The sequence below is a fragment of the Ursus americanus genome, chromosome 9 (genome assembly GCF_024610735.1).
Source record: "Ursus americanus isolate L20-20 chromosome 9, mUrsAme1.1.p, whole genome shotgun sequence".
Taxonomy (NCBI): domain Eukaryota; kingdom Metazoa; phylum Chordata; class Mammalia; order Carnivora; family Ursidae; genus Ursus; species Ursus americanus.
In genome coordinates, this window is record NC_142135.1 from 8,679,865 (window position 1) to 8,702,030 (window position 22,166).

General features: G+C 53.2%; 1 protein-coding gene across 1 annotated transcript in view; it reads left to right on the forward strand.

Moving 5' to 3' along the window:
* Positions 1-12,623: 12,623 nt before the first annotated feature.
* The window catches only part of NDRG1 (N-myc downstream regulated 1), a 55,202-nt gene continuing 45,659 nt past the window's right edge, over positions 12,624-22,166 (forward strand). Inside the window, exon 1 of the mRNA XM_045812248.2 lies at positions 12,624-12,780. The gene's annotated coding sequence lies outside the window, so the exon portion shown is untranslated. The remainder of the gene's footprint in view (positions 12,781-22,166) is intronic.

Here is a 22,166-nt window from a genome sequence, read left to right on the forward strand (position 1 = left end):
ACAGAATGAGCACTCAGTAAGTAAAAGCCATAATTGCGCTGATTACCTCCCGTGGACCTGCCCCACCCGAACTCCAGGGCAGGGGTTCCTCGTGTGTTCCGGACCTCCAGCAGTCAGTGAAACAGCAGAACACTTTGGTCATAGTAGGAAATACTCTTGGACCAAAGGGGGAATGGATGAATGATGAATGGGTGAGCGAATGCTGTTTCAAACGTTTCTCGTTTCTCGGAAGAAGATTAAAATGCCATAAAATGATGTTGTCATTGATATCTCTCCACTATCTAGTGAGGAATGCGTAGAGACAAAGTGAGCGCCCAAGTGTGAAGAGAGGGGATTTCTTTGTTTGTGCGGAGGAGGGGCCATGCCGTGCGTAGTCACCACCGCGCAGCAGGTGAGCCTTGCCAGACACACCTTGGGCCCCAGCCAGAGGCTTACCTGAATCTTGGGAGGCTGACGCAGTGTGCGTGGGGGACGCAGCCGACGAGGAGGACGTGACTGAGCCCGCAGGCAGGCGTGGGCAGGGTGCGAATGTCAGAGAAGCAGTGAGACGCGGGTCCAGCGGCTGCCCCTGAGACCTGCACCCGGTGCTGTGCAAACAGACAGGAGGGCTTGTCCACTCCAAACGCCTCAGGTCCCTGGGCCCTTCTCCTCCTCTTGCCTCCACTGAGTTTCAGCCTCCCCTTCTCCCCTTCCCCAGGTTCTGGCCACTGATCTCTCCGCTTTCCTAGCTGTAGCTCCAAAGCCTGTTCTGTGAACCTAGGAAAGTAGAGGGGAGATCTTGGATCACTACAGACAGTTCTCTGGCTCCTAAACTCGTAGGATTCCGCCCGGAGTTGGGGGTTGCAATCCGCAAAGATTTCCTGGAAATGATGAGCTTTAAACCCCGTTATGCTGGAGATCAAAATCAGCCACCCCAAGCCAGCCTGCCGCCTGGCAACGTATCCATCCGTCCATCTTGTCAACATTTATTAAGCACCTACTGTGTGCCGGCCAGGCTCAGATTGCCGGGGACATACTGGTGATTAGGAGATTTTTCTCAAAGACCTAGCTAGCACGCAAAGAGACGGAACTGCAATAGAAAATGAGGCTTCTTTTGTCTTAGTTTGCTTTCTTTAATTAAATAATCTCTATGCCCAATGAGGGGTTCGATCTCATGACCTCAAGATCCAGTTGCATGCTCTACTGACTGAGCCGGGGCCGGCGGGGGGCGGGGGGGAGAAAAGAAAAGAAAAGAAAAGAAAAGAAAAGAAAAGAAAAGAAAAGAAAAGAGAAGAGAAGAGAAGAGAAGAGAAGAGAAGAGAAGAGAAGAGAAGAGAAGAAAAGAAAAGAAAGAAAAGAAGAGAAAAGAAAATGGGGCTTCCATGTGAAGTAGACATCCTACGGCCTTCCTCAGAGTGCCACAGGGGAACATAACAGCGGAGGGTTCACCTCAAAAGCGCATCCTGGAAGGCCTCAGAAGGAGGGACCGATTTGTGTGCCTCGAAGAAAAAAGCAGCCACAACATCCCTATGCAGGCCAGGTGCAAACCACCTGCCCTCACACTTTCTCAGCAGAGAGCTTTGTTTTCTGTCATGTTTTCTCTAAGCCTCTTCTTCCATGCTCCATCTCGGAAATCCTTAGAGCCGTCCCTAAAGACCGATGGAGGTCTTCAGCCGCTGTCAGGCGGCATGGAGAAAGTTTGTTTCCCGAGGCTCCCTGGGGAACTGCCCTGTGCTCCTTAGCACCGCCCACCAGAACTTTCTGCCACGATGGAGCTATGTGCTGGCTAGGACAGTGGCCGCTGGACACATGGGGCTATCAAGTACTTGGAAGGTGGCTAGCTGGAAATTTCATTTCATTGGAAGTAATTTACAAACAGCCACCTGTGCTACCAGCTGCGGTATTTCGTACAGGTCCAGGCGTTCTGGAAGCGTCTCCACCAGACCTGCATCTGCTCTCTTTCTTGACTCATGCAGCCTCAAGGCACGCTCTCTGCAGGAGAACTCCATACGCTGTGCTCCCTCTCACGCGGGGATGCGGGTGCCCGCTGCACGTGTGCTGCGTCAAGATCGCAGGCCACACACTCAGGTGCGCAAGAAATCCCCAATGCTTTATTCTCCTGACATCAGGTTAAACCTGACTTACAGCCAGCCCTGTGGGAGATCCCGTCTCTGTCAAGAGTGGGGCACCAGCGCCCCCACACCGAGTGTCATGCAGTCTCTGGGGCTGTGTGATGGGGAAGCCAGAGATGGGGTCACGCAGGCTTTCTCCCGGGCAAGGGGACTGCCTGGGCAGCGGACCCTCTGGAGAGGACGGGTGAGGATACTACAGCTCCCCTTCTTCCTCAAGGCCCAGGGTCAAGGGTCGCTGCTGCTAACAGCATCCAAGCCTTGCCCCCACCCCAGGCAGAGGGGTCTTCCTTTTTCACCTTCAAGCTTCTCTCCTTTGCTTCTGGGATGCTTGGAACAACACCTTGCTTGCTTTAGTCATTGCTGAAACGAACGCCAGCAAGGTCCATGTGGTGCATCGAGTCTGATAATCTTACAGCCGGATCGAGAGGGCTCCAAGTGGCCAGGTTTCTTCCCTACAGCCCTGGAGGAAAAGATAAAGAGAAGAATCCCGCTATTTAATATTGCAATAAATTCTACTTCCTCATAGGACGGTCACGCCCCACGTGAGGAAAGGATGAGAGGCCAGGGAAGGATGTTCACATCCCAGGGAACAGCATATGCAAAGGGACAGAGGCAGTCAAGCCCTGTAGTAGCCAGATGGCATGGTGGCAGCCTCAGAGTGACCAGTCTGAGGGCTGGGTCACGCATGGCCGCTACGTGCTTGCAACCACTTAGATGCTGCCATGCCCATTTCAAGATGAGGTTCCAAGAGGTTAGACAATCTAGCCAAGGCCTCCCAGGATATAGACCCAGGTCTTGAGGACTAGAAGCTTCAGTTTCTACAGTCTGGAAAAGATGGCGTAAATCAGGAGCAAGGAGGGAGGTGAGACAGCAATTTGCCTTGGGAATGTGGTGCCCCGAAGGTGGAAATCCAAGTCCTCAGCCAGGGGATGAGTCAAGGGAGACAGCCCAGAGTCTGAATCATCCAGATGACTCCAGAAAATCCAAGAGACTAAGCTAGCCTCGCAACCCAAACTACTGGCCTGTCCCGGAACGTGCACACCTTCCTAAGCTTCTCTTAATAATCAGCCACAGGAAGCCTCCCACAGTCACTCACATAATGATTAAGCCCATTATCACCACTTCGGACAGCAGCCCCACTGCCCCCTGTGGTGGGGGAGGCGTGGCCAGGGAGGAGGTGACATCATCAGCAGAGCCCTTCTCCCTTTCTGCAGAGGCGTGGTGGGAACTGATGTAAGTGGATTCAGAGTCACAAGACTAGGACCAGACCGAGGGCCAGGTGCCTTCTCTCTGGTTGTCCGGGTTCTCCAGCTAGAATGTTGGCTCCAAGCATCTGCCCACCAACATCACATAACAGAGCGTTTGCAGAGCCCCTTGGATTGAGAAGGCACGTGGTGGTTTAGGAGAAAGAATGTAGGTTTGGAGGCCATCCAGACATGGTGGTTAGGGACAAACTTGGGAGATAGACCGCCTGGATCTGATTTCTAGCCCTACCACTTATTTGCTGGGAGTCTTGGGCAAATTACTTCGTATTTTTTTCTGCCTCGGTTTTTCCATTTATAAAGTAGGGATGATAAAAATAGCACCCTATGTCTTGGAGACGTGGTGAAGATTATCATTATTACATGCAAATGGTTTAGGACAGTCCCCAGGACCTTTGTGCTAAATAGGTATTAGCTCTTCTTATTAGAAACCTTATATGAAGCATCGTCCCTCCATATAAGGGGATAAATATCACGCATTGTTAAGAACAATCTCATTGGCTCGTGGATGGTGCTGTTGTTAGCAGCAAGAGCTTCCATGGGGCGGCCGTATTCCCTGCCTTGGCCCAGGCATTAGCTATATGCTCTGGGGCGTTCATTTCATAATTAATCCATTATACTCGACCCTTACATTTGATGCATGTCCTGTTTCAGGCATGCTGTATTTTACGATAAGAAAGTAAAAAGAAATGTGTGGGCGGGGTTTTTTTCGACTGCAAAGATGTTCATCACATCTGGTTACGTGAAAAAAAGCAGGTTATAACAAAGTCAGTAGTCATTTTTACAAGCTGTTGTCAAAATACCTACTCGTAATTAAATGCTATCATAAATTTTTAATATATATTTTCACACACATACACACATACCCATAGAAAAATTTCTAGAGCAACAAGCACCAAGATATTAATAGAGATTATTACTGAGGGGTGGCTTATTCTAATTTTTCGTGATCTTTGTTGTCGTATGTATTTCACACCTATCTGAATTTTCTAATACCTCCACAGGGAATATTTATTTCTGAATTTTTTTGTTGTTATGGCAGCAACCATTTTTATAGCACCTCTTAGTTTATAATACGCTCAAGATTAAAGCATGGTCTGCTGACATTGAATGCGCCTGTGTAAAGGTAAAACCACTGTCTACCTGGACAAGTGCGCCTTTTGACTTGCTACGCACCAGGGATTGTCTGTTTGTTTCAGGAAGACTGGGTGACTCAGAACGCCCCTCGGCCCCAGATACGGCTCTGGGGACTCTGTCCCCTGCTTCCACCTGGCTGGCTGGTGGGACTGTGGCAGCCATGTTTTCCCTTCTACTGACACCCCTTGGCTGTGCTTCCTCCCCCTTAGAGAATGACACCAGCTCTCAGTCCAGCAGTCATGCGGTCTGGCAGCCACTGGGGCTACCTCCCCAGGCCTGGGCCGAGACGGATTGGTTTGTGTCATTAGTCAAATCTGGGCCTCAGCGTCCTCGTGTGTGAAATGGGCACCCACATTGCCCACAGGATGGGGGAGGGGAGGGCTTCCATCTGAAATGTCCGCGTGCTCCACCCTTTTAAGAAAGAGTATTAAGTACAACCCTGTGCACCTGCTCAGGTGAACTCATTGACCCTCACCAGATTGAGTAAGGGCGTATTGGTGTCCCCTCCACAGTTCTCCCTTCTTTGCTTAGGAACAGGACAGCTAGGCCTTGGTCTTCTTGTACCTTGAAAATGATACTAACTTCTCTCGCTCTGCGCCACCCCCTGCCCCCCCGCCGTGCACACACAGCACTATCATCTGAGCCTTTGCAGTCCTCGGGGTGAATGCTTGCACTGTGCTCCCCAGAGTGGGGGCTGGATTGCAGAGCTCCTTCTCTTGAATTTGATCCTGGTGGTGGTCAAAGGCACACATGGCCAGAATGCCTGGGCGGGATGAAAATATCAGTTTCTGTCCCTAAAGAAGGAGCAACAGGCCCTGCAGAATCAATGTCACTACTGAGTTGTGGTTTAAGAGGCTCCTAGCAAGGAGTGAACCAGAGAGTCATTTCCATTTAGCTTCAGAAAGCACTGCGAGTGGGGGGGAAAGGCAACAGACCTGCCTTCCTAATTGTAATAACATCGGGCAGGATAATTTATGGAGCAAGATGGAATTCACCGCTAGGTCCAGCAGAGGCGGGCTGACTGAGCTTCAGTGTAACACAAGGAAGGCAAAGTCACGTGACGGTCCTTCAGGGATCCGCTTGGCAAGTCAATGTCACGACGACTACAAAATCCTTTTGCATTTCTTGATCCAGGTTCCAGGTGATGGTGGGTAGGGCCCATCGGTCAGGAGCCAGGGGGGAGACTGAGGCTCAGGGGTAACTTCTCCAAGACAAGCGCTGGCTCTGAACATCAGGGACCACCTCTATGGCAAAGGGAAACACGGCCTCGGAGGAAAAAGGAGCAGATTACAGTTTTGAAAGTGCCAAGGAGCAAATGAAATCTGCTCCAGTTGTCTGTACGTACGTTCAAAGCCCCGTCCTCCTTCCCCTCTTCCCTCCCTCCTCCCGTACATTCAGTCAGCAAACACCACTGAAGTCTTGCCTGCCCCGTGCAAGTTGGTGTGTTCGCAAAAGGGAGGAGCCGCTGCCCCTGCTGGCCATGAGCTCTGCCCTGCAGAGATTCAAGCAAAGGCACGGAGTGCGAAGATGCCTGGCATGACTGGCTGGGGCAGGCAGGCCGGTCTGACAGGAAGGAGCAGTTGGTGATGGTGGGGAAGGTAGATGGTCAGGCCAGGAAGGTGGGCGGAGGGTTAAGGGCCAACGATTTTAGGAGGAATGCCTGCCACGCATACATTCGGGCTCCTCACAGCTCCCATGGCCTCCCAGAGAAAAGGAGGAAAAATTTCCCAGGGCTCTGCCCTCCTCAGAGATGAGGAATTCTCTAGCTCCCTGACCTGCAGTTCCCTGATAACCTTCTGATTGAATCTAGAAAGGACCGGCCTGAGAACAAAGCTAACTTGGAGTAAAGGAATCTGAGAGATACTGAGAGCTAGAGAGGCAGGGGCCTGGTGACGTCAGGCCCTGGTTCCAGCTGTACCTGAAGCCAACCTCCACTGGACTTCAGGGCTCCAGGAGCCCACAGCTATGCCTTTCCTCTGGCTGCTTCAGCCATTTGAAATTGTATTTATGCCACATATACACTAAGGCGTTCTGACTAACAAAAAGAAAGGAAAACATGCAACGTTCCCAGAACAGAAGGCGGTGAGGTCATGCTCCCCCGCCCATGCCTCATCTCATGGCTGCCTGCTTCGAATATCCCTTTCCGGGGATGGTTCTTCCAGACCTTCCAGAGCAGGCGAGACTCTCGGGTCATGGAGTCTTCTGAGACCCTCTGTGCTTACCTGAGGACACCTGCAAGCACATAGGCAGGACACTGTTTTATTCATCCCTTTATTCCTGAACCTCACACTGTGCTTGAAAGGCTCGTGAATGCTTGACAGCTAGGTATTGAACTTGAAAAATGAATCTGGTTGGAGAAGAACAAGAGAGGTTTCCTGGAAGAGTTGACATTTGACGTGGCCTGGGAGGACACGGATCCAGTCAGGGTGGGCTGCGGGGGCTGCAGTGACAAATCCGCTCAAAGTCCTAGTGGCAGTTTATTTCTTCCCCATGTCCCATGTCTACTTTGGGTCAGTGCGGGGCTCTGCTCCATGTCTCCCCCTGCCAGGCCCCAAGGGATGGAACCGCACTATCTGGGGGGTTGCTTGTCACAGTAGCAGGACAGCAAGGTGAATCACATGCTGGCTATTAAAGTTGCCATCCGGGGATGTCTGGGTGGCTCAGGTCATGATTGCAGGGTCCTGGGATCAAGTCCCGCATTGGGCTCCTTGCTCAGTGGGGAGCCTGCTTCTCCCTCTGCCTATCGCTCCCAATGCTTGTGCACATTCTCTCTGACATATAAATAAATAAAATCTTTAAAAAAAATAAAGTTGCCATCCAAAGTGATACAGGTCACTTCCACTCCCCAGTCATTGGCAATGCCAGGCACCCCATGTGCCTAATTTCAGGGAGAGACGGGCCGGAAGCAGGAGAGGTGAAATGGGGAGTGAGTAATCTTAGTGTTTTCCCTCGGTGAATGAAATCTCCAGAGGGAAAGGAGGCGTGGGGGGCTTTCTGGAAGGGGAAACAGTGTGGGCAAACGTTCAGAGGTGAGGATGTTAGGGGAAGCGATGAGTAACCCAGAGTCTGGGGAAGGGAGGGGAATGTCTGGGCAAGTGCAGGGGCATCTGCATGGCCACCCGGGGAGGGGGTGGTGGGCTTGGCAGGCAACCGAAGCAGAAGCCTTAATTAGGCAGAAGCGGCGATTAGGTTGCTCAAGATGACAGCTAAGCAGGGCCCGCAGGGAACTGGGGAGGGCAGATGACAAAAGCAGGGCAGCTACTGGAAAGCCCACAGGAACTCCTGTGAGACCCTCCAGAAGCATCCTTGGGCTTGATCCGAGCCGACCAAGAAGCACGTCTTTTGCAGATATGCTACAAATATTTGTGAAACACACATGAGCCACATGCCGGGGTGAATCCTGTCCCCCTGAAATTCATTTCCACGGGGAACCTCAACGTGTGACCTTATTCAGGATGAGGTCTTTGCAGATGTAGTTAGTTAGGGTAAGATGAAGTCATACTGGATTAGCGTGGGCCCTTAATTCGATCTCACTGGTGCCCTTATTAGAAGAGAAGAGCTAGAGATGGAAACATCCAGGGAGAAGGCCATGTCATGACAGAGGCAGGGATCGGAGTGACGCAGCCATGGGCCAAGAGACAGCAAGGACTGCCAGCACACACCAGAAGCTGGGAACACCGTGTACAAGGAAGGAATTCTTCCCTAGAGCCTTCAGAGGGAGCAGGACTCTGCTGACACCTTGCTTTTCGACTCTGGGCCTCCAGGACTGTGGGATAATACATTTCTGTTGTTTTAAGCCACCCAGTTTGTGGTGATTCATTTCAGCAGCTCTGACAAACTATTCCAAACCAGGAGTAAAGAGTAACTGACCTAGGGGTCCAAAGTTGTATACCTCTTTGTTTATTCAAAGTTAAGGACCATTCTGTGCCCAGAGCACAGGCTAACACGCAGGCTGCGGTGGAATGGTTCCTTTGCATTTTTTCCCGACTGCTCACAGCTGGATACTATAGAGTAGGCGTGCTCTCAGAGCCCTGGGAGAATGTACCAAGGTCCACACATGGAGGTCCTCCCACGTAGACTCCCGAAGGGAGGAGAAAGATCCCTTCCCCTCCTGACAAAGTCCAAGCAAGGCTGCAGAAAGTAGGGAGGATTCAGAGAGAAGCACTTGGCATCTGCTCACTTACTCAACCAATACTTCTGGATTTCTGTATGGAGCAAGATGCCAGGAAAGATGGCCTGGGATAATGACAGTGATGATGATGACGGCCGCTAACATTTTATCAGGAGCAAGAGCTTGTTCTAGGCACTTTACACGTGTTAACTCTATTATTATGTTTTGGTTTGGTTTTTTTTTGTTGTTGTTGTTGGTTTTGGTTTTTGTTGTTGTTGTTGATGATGAGGCTGAGGCAGGAAATCCAAGCCCTTGCCCTTGGGTGTAGAGCCAGAGAGGTGGGAAGGGGAGGGAAGACAATTGCTTTTCCTAACAAGGTTGGCGGAAGTATTTGTCCAGGAACTTGATAAATTAAGCACTTAAAAGTAAAAGGAAGGGGACATAAGGAGATGGAGGGATGTGTATAGACACCTGTTTAGAGTAGTTTGGTGGAGAAAGTGGGGGAGAGGAAGAGGGCTACAGGAACCAGAGGGCAGTTGGGATAATAGGGTGGGTCGTGAATTGCAGTGAATGTGTATTTGTGGATTAGAATGATCCAGAAGGGAGGGAGACGTGGATTCTGGAGGATGGAGGGGGGGGCCCAGTACTGGAGCTGGGAGATGCTGGCTTTTCCGGGACATTTTCTCATCTTAACAGGAAGACAATATGGGACCGCAACCTCGGGCTCCTGAACTGTGGTGGGAAGACCTAGTGGCCTCTCTCACTCATTTGCTCCAGGTGCATGTGCGGAGAGGGGGGTAACTGCCCACACTACCACCGCTCCTCAATGTTGGAAGCAGGAGTTCTTCTCCTGAACCCCAGCTTTCTCTTGGATCTCTCTCAACCCCGAGTACCCATGTATTCCAAGCAAGAAGGTTGGGAATAAAGCAGTCCTGATGAGGGAACAGAAGGCAAGCGGAGGACAAAGCAGAAACTGACACCCTGCAAACCGCCCCCCCCCCAAGGGATGTATGTGACATTCCTCAGGCACTGCTGGCTGCCCTAAAGGACAAAGAAATAGTTAACCTATAGAGACCACAGTCCTGCAAGACTTGAGTCTTGTAAATACAATTAAATGTCTTTATAACCTGCAGACCCTAGACAGATACTTCTAGGAATCCAGGAAGTTCCCAACTATCTTCATGTTAATGCCTTACTAGAGGGGTAAGGACCTTAACCTGACAATGGCCAGGCCTCCGGTATCCTGTGAGTCTTCTTTGACATATGAAAGTATTTTCTCAACCTCCCTGTTTCCTCACCTCCCCCAACCCCATAGTATATAATCAGCCACCCCTCCCAACCCGGGTGCAACAGCTCTTTCTGCCCACGGGTCCTGTCCCTGTGCTTTAATAAACAGCCAATTTTGCACCAAAGATGTCTCAAGAATTCCTTCTTGGTCGTCGGCTCCGGACTCCACCCCACTGAACCTCACCCATATTCCACAACCTCATCAGTCCTATGGTCCTTTTAGTCAAGATACTCTATGATCAAATCTAAGGTGTTGCTAAATAGAAATTTCCAGAGGCCATGAGTCCAGAAACTCCAGTCTCATCCCGTGATGCATTTGTAGCACATACTCATTTACTAAGCAAATCTAATTCTATTCCTGACCAGCGAGAAAAAGAAATAATTTAAACAGCTCCATTCAGTTGCACCCACATTAGGCTCCAAGCGCTTTTGCTGCCTCAGCTGGTCTGGGCGGGGGCAGGGGGGGTGTGGGGGTGTGGTGGGCTGCTCTCAGCTCCCAGATTGCTCTGGAGGATGGGGATCTTCTACAGGTATGTGCATCTGGAGTTGTGTCCCTCAGACTTTCCTCTAGTGCGGCCACCTTGGGTACAAGAACACGGTTTCATCTGGTGCTAGTGGAAGAAACAACACATGCGGGGAGATTGGCTGTTCTGGACCTGCAGGGGGGGGGCGGGATCCAGTGGCCCCTTCCTCAGAGTATCTCCAAGTGGATTTGGACTCTGCAACCATCTCCTCTCAACCTGGGTTTAGAACGCCGCTGCTCTCTGAAATTCTCCTCCTCCGCGGTTACAATTCTTTTTCTCCTCTCTATGCCTCTGGCACTTTCCCTCCCCTCTGCCTGAATTTGTTCTCTGCTCATCGTCTTCCGGATAGTTGGGGTTCCCATAGAGCAACTCGGGGGCCTCTGGCTGTAGGTCTGGGCTGCTCTGCGTGCTCTGCCCAAAGACTTCCTCAAAGGAGGATCTTGAAATGGCCTCTCTTGGCAAAATGCCCTTCCTCGGCCCACATACTAGCGTTTTAATTTGTTGAAGGAGCAGGCAGCTTCCTCCGTAATTTTGAACTTGGCTCTGTATCTTTGGCAGGTAATAAACCAGTGGCGCTCAATAAATGTTTGTTGAAAGCGAAATAGAGACGGTAAGGGAAGATGGATTTATGAGAGTGGGTAAAAGACTGCTCCATCCAGAAGGGTCTTCAAATAGCAGGGTGGCTCTGGAGGACGCAAACTTGTTGTTCATGACCATGTCCTTAGGGTCTAGGACAGTGCCTGGACATAGCAGGTGCTCGATCCAGGTGTGGAATGAACGAGCTCGGTGTAGCCTTCTTGTTGTGTGGGTGGGGAAACAGAGACTCTGTTTCCTCTGCTGTGCTCCTGAGGGGAAGGACTTTGCCTCCCGGAGTCCTTTCCCCATTGGCAAAGCACAGAACCCTGCTCAACGCAGTGGCTCAATAAATATTTGAGGAATGACAGGATTAAGTAAATGTCAGGGCCTATGGAGGCAAATGGGATGCACAGTGAGCCAGGTCCCTTGCCTTGAGCAGAGTCTGGGCTGGTGGAGGGAAGAGGGCTATCGTCAGCCTGAAGAGGGAGGGTGGGGGAAGGGCACTTAAGGCTGCCAATACAAGTCCTGGCAGGGGCCTGGGGACAGTGACTGGGTCTTCCTTTACTTATAAAATGATGTTCCTCCAGTGCAGGGGTTCTCACCTGGCTGCACATTTGAACCACCTAGAGAGCTCTTAAAACACCCCCATTCCTTGTCTGCACTCCCTTAGGTTCCGATAGAACTGGCCTAGGATGGAGTCCTGGTACGCACCTTTATTAAAAAAAAACGGTCGTCTCGTAATTCTAATACACAGTGTGGGTTGAGAACACAGAGGTAATCTTTAAACAAAAACAAGGCAGCAGAGAAGGGCAGCTAACGGTGGAAAGGGTGCTCCGGACAAGTTCTGGGAAGCAGAAGACTAAGGAGCAAGGATCCTCCCTGCCAGGGCTCCTGGGGGAGGAGAGAAGGCCCTGAGAGGGAAAGGACTAGGACTGGTGGGCTTAGAACTGGGGAGGGGAGGGGCGGCGGATGGGGCGAACAAAATGGAAGAGATTGAGTGGGAGCAAGGATTTCAGCGGAGAGATGATGCAACAAGGAAGGGGCATGGGGTAAGAATGGCTGGTAGCTGCTCGCGGGGAAGCCAAGGACGCAGCCGCGGGAAGGCAGTTAAACGGGGCTCCGGAGCTAAGATCTTGAGACTTGGAGGAAGTAGGGAGTCGCCCACAAGGGATGTCAGGGCGTGGCGCGATGGGACTCCAGAAACTCTGAGACCGAGATGGGGCTCTTCGGTCACACAGAGACACACAGCACATGCACACACGCGAGCGCGCACATGCCCACGCGCGAGCACACAGACGCACCTCCAGGGCACACGCGCCCACCGCACACTAGGAGGCTTTGGCCTTGCGAGCGACGGAGGCGACAGCCCAGTCGAACCGCAGCGGGAGCCGGGAGGCCCCTCCCCGCCGCGCCCCTACAAAGGCTTGCGCAACAGGCGGCGGCTCCGGCGGGCGCCCGCCGCGCTCTGCTTCGGCCCGGCCCGGCCCGGCCCGGCGCACTGGCGGGAGCGGGAAGAGCGCCGGGGAGGAGGGAGCGGCAAGGGGTGTGTCCCCGCCGTGTGCGGGTTCCGGAAGGCCGGGGCGGGGCGAGCGCGGGGCGGGGCCGCGGCGTCTATAAAGTCGCCCGCCGCCCGGGCATAAACAAACCTCGCCTGGCTCCGAGCTCCGACTACGGAACGCACGCCCATCCTCGCCACTCTCCTCCGCGCCCGCTGGCAGCCGAGCCTCCAGCCAAGCTCCGGGGCTGCTTTTGCCTTTCTCTCTATAGCTTAGGTAAGCCCGACACCCTCCTCGTGCCGGGCAGGGAGGGATCGATCGCCCGTGGGTGCTGCTGCAGCTTCTGGACCGCCCTTTGTGGCCCCCGGAGCTGCAAGTGCGTGGCGACCCTGTGGCGCGGGCGCAAGGAGGGGCTTTGGGGCGCGGCCGCCGCTGGAATGGGGGGGGGGGGTTCGATTAGCGAAGAGGAGGAAAAAAGACAGGTCTCCGCTCACCTTTCCCCAGCTGGGAAAGTGGGATCTTGGGTTTCGGGCGGTGTGGCGAGCCGCAGGGGGAACACCTTCATCGCGCTTCCCAGCGCCACCCGGAGTCACAGCTGGGGCCGCAGGCCTGAGAGCGCACTGGAAGTGGGAGCAGGGGAAGGGCTTGGGAGAGAGAGAGAGGGAGAGAGAGCGCGAGCGAGCGCATGTACGTGTGTGTGTGTATGTATGTGTATGTGTGTGCGCGCGCGCGTTTGTGTTGGGGAGGGGTGTATCCTCGGAGTGGGGTGTCTGGGGAAGGAGGGTTTGCGCGCGCGTGTGTAGAAAGGAGGTGGGTAGGGGAGAGCGGCGAGCCGGGGCTGGAGAAAGGGGCGTGGGTGTGTCTGGTTTCCAGACTGAGCCCTGAGCCTATATGCATCTGAGGGGCGGGGGCCAATTCAGCCTCGAAGCCAGGGTGGGGTGTGTGTGTATGTGTGTGTGTTGGGGGGGAGGGTCCGAGTGTGTCACAGTGCGTGCCAAACGCGCGGGAGCGAGTGTCCGCCAGCGCCGCCGGGCAGGGTGCGTCCCCCGAGGTGGCCCGGGGTGGGCGCTGTGGCGGCTCCGAAGAGGTGGCCTAGTCCAGAGGGGTCTTGTGGGCAAGTGACGGCCCAGCGCTGGCCAGGGCTGCAGTGGCGTCATTTTCGCCTCCGCCCACCTCCCCGCTCCCCCGGTCTCCCGGAGGGACCCGCCTCTCTTGCCCTCCTGGGGGAAGAACAGCTGGAATTGCTCTGAGGTTCCTGGGAGATCCGAGGTCTCTGATTCAGCCTGGGGCAGGGAGGGCAGGGCATGTGGAGAGTGGTGGGCTTGGGGGAGGGGGGGAACGCGCTGTCACCACCTCTGTCACTTTAGTGGCTGAAGCTGGGATTTAGTGGATGTTTTCCGTCACCGCCCCAGCCCCCAGCCACCCTCTCCCGTCTGTTGCCTCTGCTGTCAGATGTCCCTGTGGGTCAGGGGCAGCACCCCTCTCTGGCTGGGAAGGGGGAGGTGCCTGGCAGCCAGTGGGGGAGGAAATCTGGTTGGGGAAGGTTCAGGCTCAGGTCTTCTTCACAGACGCCCTGGGCTCTTCAGTTCCTTTGCTTCCTTTAAATTACTGGGAAAAGATTGAAGATTCAGAGTTCAGCCCGTGGCCACACAGGAGAGCTTTATTCTCTTCATAATGTCCATCGGCCATACTTAATGTTCTCAGCCACCTCAAAGGAACCAAGTATCCAAATACAAACTGTGCTCTTGCTAGGAAAATGCAGTTTGAAGGCAAGCCCACCAGCCCCACCACCTGTACCGAAAGTTGAGTCTTCACTGACTTTCACAAATGTGAGTTGAAATAAGCAAGATACAGAGAGTGCGAACCCCTGCCCCTGCCTTCAAGGTGCTCACCCATTCAGGGGGAGAAATGCAGGTGAAGGGGGTAAGTGCTGGTGTGGCCCAGGGGTGGGGGTCAGAGGGTAGGGGGAGATAGAGGTGATCAGGAATTGATGGGCAGCTGTCAGAGGGACAGTACCCTGGTGTAAGCAGTGAGATCTGGTGTGTCCCCTGACCTGTGACCTCTTAGTTTTGTGGGACCTCGTTCCCCACAAGAGGGTGAGAAGGGAGGCTTTGCCTGCCTCACCCAGTAGCCTGGTACCTGGCCCAGGGCTGGCACTTGGGAGAAGTTCAATTACATGCGTTGAATGAATTGAATGGCTCCTTCCCTCCGCCCCGTTCCCCTATAATCTCTTGGGTGCAGTCCCGAGCAGGGAGTTGACCATTGGGGTGGCGGTGTTTGATTTGGCTTTCCAGGGAGATCTTCCAGCACCTATTGGGGTCTTCCATCCCCAGAGGGGATCTTCTGGAGCAACAAGCAAATCCAGGATCACTAACAGTTGGTTTGATAATTTGGGATGGAATTAAAAACTCACACACGTTCCTGATCTAGCGTCTTCCCATTTGACAGATGGAAACTGAGGCTCAGAGACAGGGTATGAGTGGCCAAGGCTGAGCCAGAGCTGGAACTTGGCCCTCCAGACCCCTCTGTTGGGACTGTGGCAAACGGGGTTCTTGGTCTTGATTGTTGGCCTTCTGCTACGAGAGGGGCAAACACACATTGGATCTTCACTGGGTTTCTTGGTAAGGAAACTTTCCAGGCGGAATGTGGTGATGATTTATTTAGTGTCAATCAGGTGTTCTTGAGAACTTAGCAGAATCAGCCCGGTCAGCAAGGGCTGAGGCCCTGCTGAGGGGTGGTGGACTGGATTCTGGCTGCCCCCTCCAGGTTGGACCTTAGATCCGAACAGAGCTGGGGGCTCCCCACCAGGCTCACCGAAACCTCCTGGCCTGAGCTTGCCTTGGCATGGATGGGGAAGAAAGATCGCCTTGTGGTTTTTTTTGGTGGCCTGAAGCTGCAGTTCTTCCATGGGACCCAACTCCAGAGAATCTCATCCAAGGCGTGACTCAAAGTCCCTGTGCCTCAGAAAGGAAGCCAGGATGATGAGTCAGCATCTAAGACTCTGGCGGGGAGGAGGCCTGACTCAGGCTGGGAGGGGGCAGGGAGGGGCAGGACACTCTCCCTCCTAGTCAGCTGCTGCTCCACCCCTCCTCCTGTCACGCTGGCCAGAGCTCTGCCTGAGCTGTATTGGCTCCATTGAGTAGATGGGAAAAATGAGGCTGAGAAAGTTTAAGAGACTTGCTCTTGGCCACATGGCTAAAGGTGGGAGAGCCAGGCTTTGAACCCAGAGAGCCAGACACCCAAGCCTTTGTTTCTTCTTACGACAGCATGTTGGGGTGACTGGAAAAAGCTAGAAGTCCAGAGATGTGATTAGGAGCTCCGTGCTTCAGTTTCCTCTCTGATAGAATGGGAATAACAGACATTATCCCATGGGGACATGCAAATATTAACTGAATTCATCCATTGAAAGGGCAGAGAACAGTGCCTGGCATGTGGGAACACTATGTCGGTGTTTGCTGTCAATGATTCCTATGAATTACATTTCTCGAGGCATTTCCTTGGTAATCAGTGTCAGGCACTTTTGTCCTAAGCTTACCCATGCCAGTCAAAGTGCCTGCAGGTGCTGAACTCGTGTTTTACTTCTTGAAGTTCTTCCAGAAAAGCTGAGCTTATGCAGAGTGCATAAAAATGTAATGAGAACCTTGTCTGAAATGCTGATTCCCAGGCCCAGTAAGTCTGGGAGGGGCCAGGAAGCTGCACCATTTCGAAGCTCCCTGGGCTGGATTAGGGGTAGGGTGTACCGAAGGCAGGCGGAGTTGAAGACCTCTGCTCCAGAATGATGGGGAGAGGGAAAGGAAAGGAGAGGCCAGAGTATCTCATAACTCCTGTTACCAGGCCCTGGTGCTCTGGAAGCAGCTCTTACCTGGCTAAGGTGCTATATAGTTTTCAGCGCATCACCTCATGCAATGAAGATGGGAGACATTCTTGCCATTTCTCAGGTCAGCAAACTGAGGCATGGACAGGTGACTTGCTTGTCTAGAATCAAGTGAGTGGGGTCCTGTTCTAGGTGGGCCACCCTGTATATTTCCCTCCAGTGTTGACCTTCAAGGCCCCCCAGATCCTTCTGGACCTGTCTTTGAAGCATGAATTTGGTTTCCTGGATTCATTTCATGCCACCCTTCCTACCTCCCTGATCCCAGTCTAGTCCCAGGCTTGCCTTTCTGCTGCTTCTTTCTCCTTCCATTTGGAGACGAGATGGACGGAAGGCAGCGTGTGCTGCGGAGGTGGAGGTGAGTTCTCTGATACCCTCTTGGCCTCTGCCGCGCCAGCTCACGCTTGTTGGAGGTGGGTGTCCTGAGAGATGAGATGCGCTCCCCTCCAGGAAATTCTGTGCAGGCTCTCCGTCTAGGCTTTTCCAGTCCAACGGTGTTCCTCCAACTGAGGTGGGAGGAGATGGGACTTGTTAGCATCTGGGAGCCTCGAATGGCCTGTTCAGGAGTTCATCTTTCATTTTATAGTTTTTCTTCTCTTAAATCCATGGAAACCTCAGTACAAGTGTGAAGTACAAGTGTGAATTTTACACCCATGTGCAGCTCTGCTCGAAGGGGTGGATGGGGACCAGAGCTCCATCCTGCTCCCTGTCTCAACCCCAGCTCCACTCCCTTGGCTTTGAGCAGATTCTGTGCTGCTCTCTGGGCACCACCCAGATGTGGGTATGAACTCCAGAGGTGTGCAATTCTGAGGACTCCCAGCTGGGAACCCTGGCCTCCTCTCCTCTCTCCTTTCCAAGCATTGAACTGGCTGCCTTTCTCCAGGAAGCCCTCCCTGGGTTTCCCCTCCGGGCTGGCATGCGGGGGTTTGTGCCCTCCTTGGATCATTCTGGGCTGAGTCTCTGTTTATCCTTTTCCTGTAGACCTGAGGGCCTGGCACTTAGTAGGCACTCAGTTAATGTTGGTCAGAAGAAACCTTCCGTTTATGAAGGAAATAACTTGGGCCATCTTGTGTAGGAAAGAGTGAAAGACCATTCAGAGTGTGGAAACAGCAAGACCATTTCGGTCAAGGATCCTGTCAGTGTGGCAGTCATCCCATCTTTGGGACAAAGGGTTTTGTAGGAAGACTCTATTTCCATATCCTATGCTAACACTGGCTCTGTTTGTGGGCTTTCAGCCAATTATCTCACAGACTATCCAGGGCAGCCCATGCTTGTCCTGCGGATTTGCAGAAAAATCCTTGAAACCCACCAATGTCCTCCTTTGGACTTCCCATTATTCTACTTGTCCCCTCAGACGGTCATCACTCTGCCAGACAAATGGATTGGGCTGCCAAGACTCCACTGAGAACCTTCAGGAAGATCCCCTGGTGGTGCTGCAGAGAAGGGATGGGCGGTGATGGATTGGGACTGGACCCCCTGGCTAGTTCTGTGCTCTCACTGAACACAGGCGGTCCCATTTCAGCTCTGGCCTTGTATCCAGGGAATGAGTATAGCTGGGGTTCGCCTTGTTTTGGAAGACTCGTTTTTCATTCTTTTGGCATCAAGCAATTGCTTGAATGCTGCTGACGTTCAGGCTCCATGCAAAGCAGGAAGGGGGCCCTCCAGAAATTTCTAGTCTGGTTGTCCCCTTTGCATGGCATTTGTACCATTTTATTGACTTGGAGAGCCTTGTTCTCGACTACTGTTCCCCTAAAGCAGGGAACTTTCTTGATGATCCAGTAGCTTCATCCATGTTGTTTAGTAGCTTGATTATGTAAGAAAAACATGAAGAGTTAAGACCACCACTCCTTCACTCTCCCCAGAGCCTTGAGTTTCAAAGGGTCTAGAACACAGCCAGAGAACCCATGAACTGCCTTGTAACTTGATGTCATGATCTCCTTGGCAAAAGAGGGAAAAGAGCATCTATCCACAGGAAGGCTGGGTTATCCAAGGCGTATCACAAGGCTGCTTTCCTTGAGGTTCATGCAAACATGAGGCTGTTCTGGAACCTTCGGGGATTGCAGTATCCGGGAAGGATGCTATGCCAAACAGCAGCAGCACGCATTGATTTCCACCCCCCGCCCTCCTCCCCTTTTCAATTCTATCTATAAAGAGCCCAGTGTGCTGGAAAGAACACCACTTTGATGTGGCTTTGAAACCGGGTGTGTTATGGAGGGGACAAAATGTGGGCCAGTTGCTGCTGACAGTCACGATCGATGCAGGCTCATCAGCAATGCCTCCTGGTGTCCCCATCCACCTCTTCCTCCTCCTGGTTGGGGGAGGCTGCCATCGGCCCACCCCTGCTCTCCACACTTGTACCACATCACAGGCCTGGGACTTGGCCTTTCGGAGGTCTAGTGGGCCTTTGCTTTTGAGCCTCAGGTTACCCATCTGTAAGCTGGGGTGATAATATCTCCCTTCTGCCAGGGATGTCCGTGAGGAACAAATGGAACAAGACAGTGAACACTTTTCAAAGTATCGAAACTGCTGTATCAGGAAGGCACCTTGGGGGGCGCCTGGGTGGCTCAGTTAAGTGTCTGACTCTTGATCTCAGCTCAGGTCTTGATCTCAGGGTGGTGAGTTCGAGGCCTGCACTGGGTGCTGTGCTGGGCTCAGAGCCTATTAAAAAAAAAAAGAAGAAAAGGAAGGTGCCTTGGGGGAGAGCTAAAAACGAGGCCTTTCTGGGCAGTATGAGGGAGAGTAGGAAAGTCTGGGATGTGGGCGCTGTCCAGAGCCTGGGCCTATTCCTGGGGGCTCTGTGGGACTGTGCGAGGTGGAGGAGAAGCACGTGACTCCCTCTGCTGACCCACACAGGAAAAGCCTCCTGGTCACAAGGGGCTCATCCTTAGAACGTCCTACCTGGACAAAGGGTGGGCACACAGTACGTGCTTATATGTAGACCGAGCTGATTTCACGGTCATCGTTCTCCTTTAAGGTTGCTTGAACCTGGGCTAGCTGCTGCTTCTTTTTTTTTTTTTTTTAAGGATTTTATTTATTTGACAGAGACACGGCGAGAGAGGGGACACAAGCAGGGGGAGTGGGAGAGGGAGAAGCAGGCTTTCCGCTGAGCAGGGAGCCCTATGCGGGGCTCGATCCCAGCACCCTGGGATCATGACCTGAGCCGAAGGCAGATGCTTAACGACTGAGCCACCCAGGCGCCCCCCTGGGCTAGCTTCTTGCTTGGTGACTTGGGGCACATTGCTTCACCCCTCGGTGCCTCAGTTTCCTTGTCTGTCACATGGTGAACACGATGGTGCCTACTCTGGGTCCCGAGATGCTCAGAGGAAGTATGGAATTCAGATTCCAGGAAACACTGAAGACATCATTCCTGTGCTATTGTCTGCCGTGTCTGTGGCCACTTGTGCTGGGCTGGGTGCATCCGGGTGCTCCCAGAATACATCGTGGATGTTTCAGTGCTGGACACCCACTCCGGCTGCCCCCCCTCGTGGGAGTTCTAGGGGCCCAGGAGAACTCGTTCACTAGCGTGTGTAGATGGGTCCCCCGGGCAGAGAGTCGGAGCTGGAGGGAGGCTCCCGGTCTTCCAGACAGGGAGAGGTCTGTGGCCGGGAGCACAGGGACTTTCAGGTTCCCCGGGAGGATCCAGGCAGGACTGAGATGGGCAGGACCCTTTCGTCTTTGGGTATAGCATGTTTCCACCTGGGCTCCCATCGGCCCCACATTTCTGATGGACCATGTGATGTCCGTAGGGCACCTGCAGCCTGTTGTACAGGTGGGGATGCCGAGACCCCCAGAGAGGGGTTGAATGACTTGGCTGGAGTCACGTGGCAGCGGAGCAGCAGGTGTTCCGTGCCCTGACTCCTGGGCCGGGGTTGCTCCTGCTCCATCAAGGCTTCTGAGAGTCACAGGCTCTGAGTGTCCCTTCCCTGTCCCTGTGACTGGTTAATAATTTTCTGGAGGCCTCACATTGCCCAGCATACCTCTGCCCACTGCCCTCCCAGATCCCCGGGGTCATGGTCTTCCCTTCTATGGGCAAATAACAGTCTTGGCTTCCCTTGGAACCCAGGAGGTCCAAGTAATTGCTGACTGTCTCCTGGGTCTACTGAACCAGAAAGGTATTTGCCCAGTGCCCCTTGGGCCCTCGTGACTCATTGACCGACGTTGCTAGTGGAAGGAAGACCCACATGGTGGTGCATTGGGTCTGATCGCTGGAAACCCACGTAGCACTTGCTGAACTTCTGTGAGCTCCCCCTGCTTGCTGGGCCGACTCTGGGGCTCCCAGTGTATAAGACACAGGCCGTGTCCTCACAGATGTCCCTGGGTCTCCGAGGCCACCAGGAAAGGAGAATGCAGTGATTGCTTAAGCAGCTACCCCGTTAGCCACGGTTTCTGCTCCCCGTGGTCAACCAAGGTCCAGAAGCAGATGACACTCCCTCTGACATGTCATCAGAAGGTCGACAGTAGCCTGCTGCCAGGACACGTGCGTGCACATTCCCCTCCATCTGGTCACGTGGGCACGTCACCTCACACCCTCCCAAGAAGGGAGAGCCCAGCACAGTAAAAATCTTTGAGAGCAAGGGAGACCACGGTCACGTAGCGTTTGTTACAGTATATTGTTAGAATTGCTCTGTTTTGTTATGAGTTATTGTTGTTCAACTCTTACTATGCCTTGATCGCAGGTATGTGTATATAGGAGAAAACAGTATATATAGTGTTCGGTACTATCTCAGTTCCAGGTGTCCACTGGGCATTTTAGGATGTGTCCTCGGTGGGTAAGGCAGGCGGACTATGCTATGTGCCAGATTCTGTGTTCCGGTCTTTCATTTAAGCCGTGCTGCTGCTTGCTGGGAGCAGGAGTTGAACCCGTTTCACCGATGAGCAAACCGAGGCTGTGAGACTGGAGGACTTGGTAGGGATTGCAGAGCTAGTAAATGATGGCGCCCAGTCCCCCCCAGCTCCTGGTGACCTTCCATATTTCGGCCATGGGTTTCCTCTGAATTCCTTCTCGGGAGAGCAGTTGGGAAAGAGGAAGTGGTGCTGTGAACCGGTCTGACAGCTGGTGTGGTGACCCGGAGCCCGGTTTTTGGCCCTGATTGGGGTCTTAGCCAGAGCCCTGTCCTGACCTAATTCCATGTCTGGAGGAACTTCCGTCTGTGCTTCTTGGAGACATGGTGGTCAGATATCGCACACCCATCGTCATGCTAGGTGGGCCAGAAGGTTGGGGGTCGGACACCTGGGCTCCCACCACTGTGCCCTGTGTGTCTTTGCCCAGTCACCCTGTCCACTAAAAGATCACCTTGGCCCTTTGCAATCTGATGTTCTGTGTTGGGACTTTCCAGGAGGTGGTGGAGAGGGACAGGGACTGATGTCTAGCGCTCAGCCTCAAGCCCAGGGAGAGGACCTGCCGAGCCAAGCAGGATCTCAGGTAGCCTGAGAGGAGTGCCCCACTGAGTGTGGGCCCCGAGAGGCCAGTGGTGCCTGGCACGGCGTGGTTGGGAGCAGGGGCACCAGGCCAAACCAGGTCACCCCCCACCCGCGCCTCCTTCCTGGCAAGGAAATCAGAGTTGCCTACAAAGCAGTGTGAGCTGCTGACCTGCTTCCCTGAGTGGACCGTACGGTCTTGCTGCTGGGGATTTGAAACCTGTAGGAAAAAAAAAAAATTTCTTTTTTTGCTTTTATTTATTGTCTTTATTTTCTGTATGTAAATTAAAAAATGTTTTAAGGAAAAGTGTGGTAAAGAAGTAATTGTGAGCATCAGAGGCTCCCCATCCTTGGCTGGCTCTGTGCCATTTCA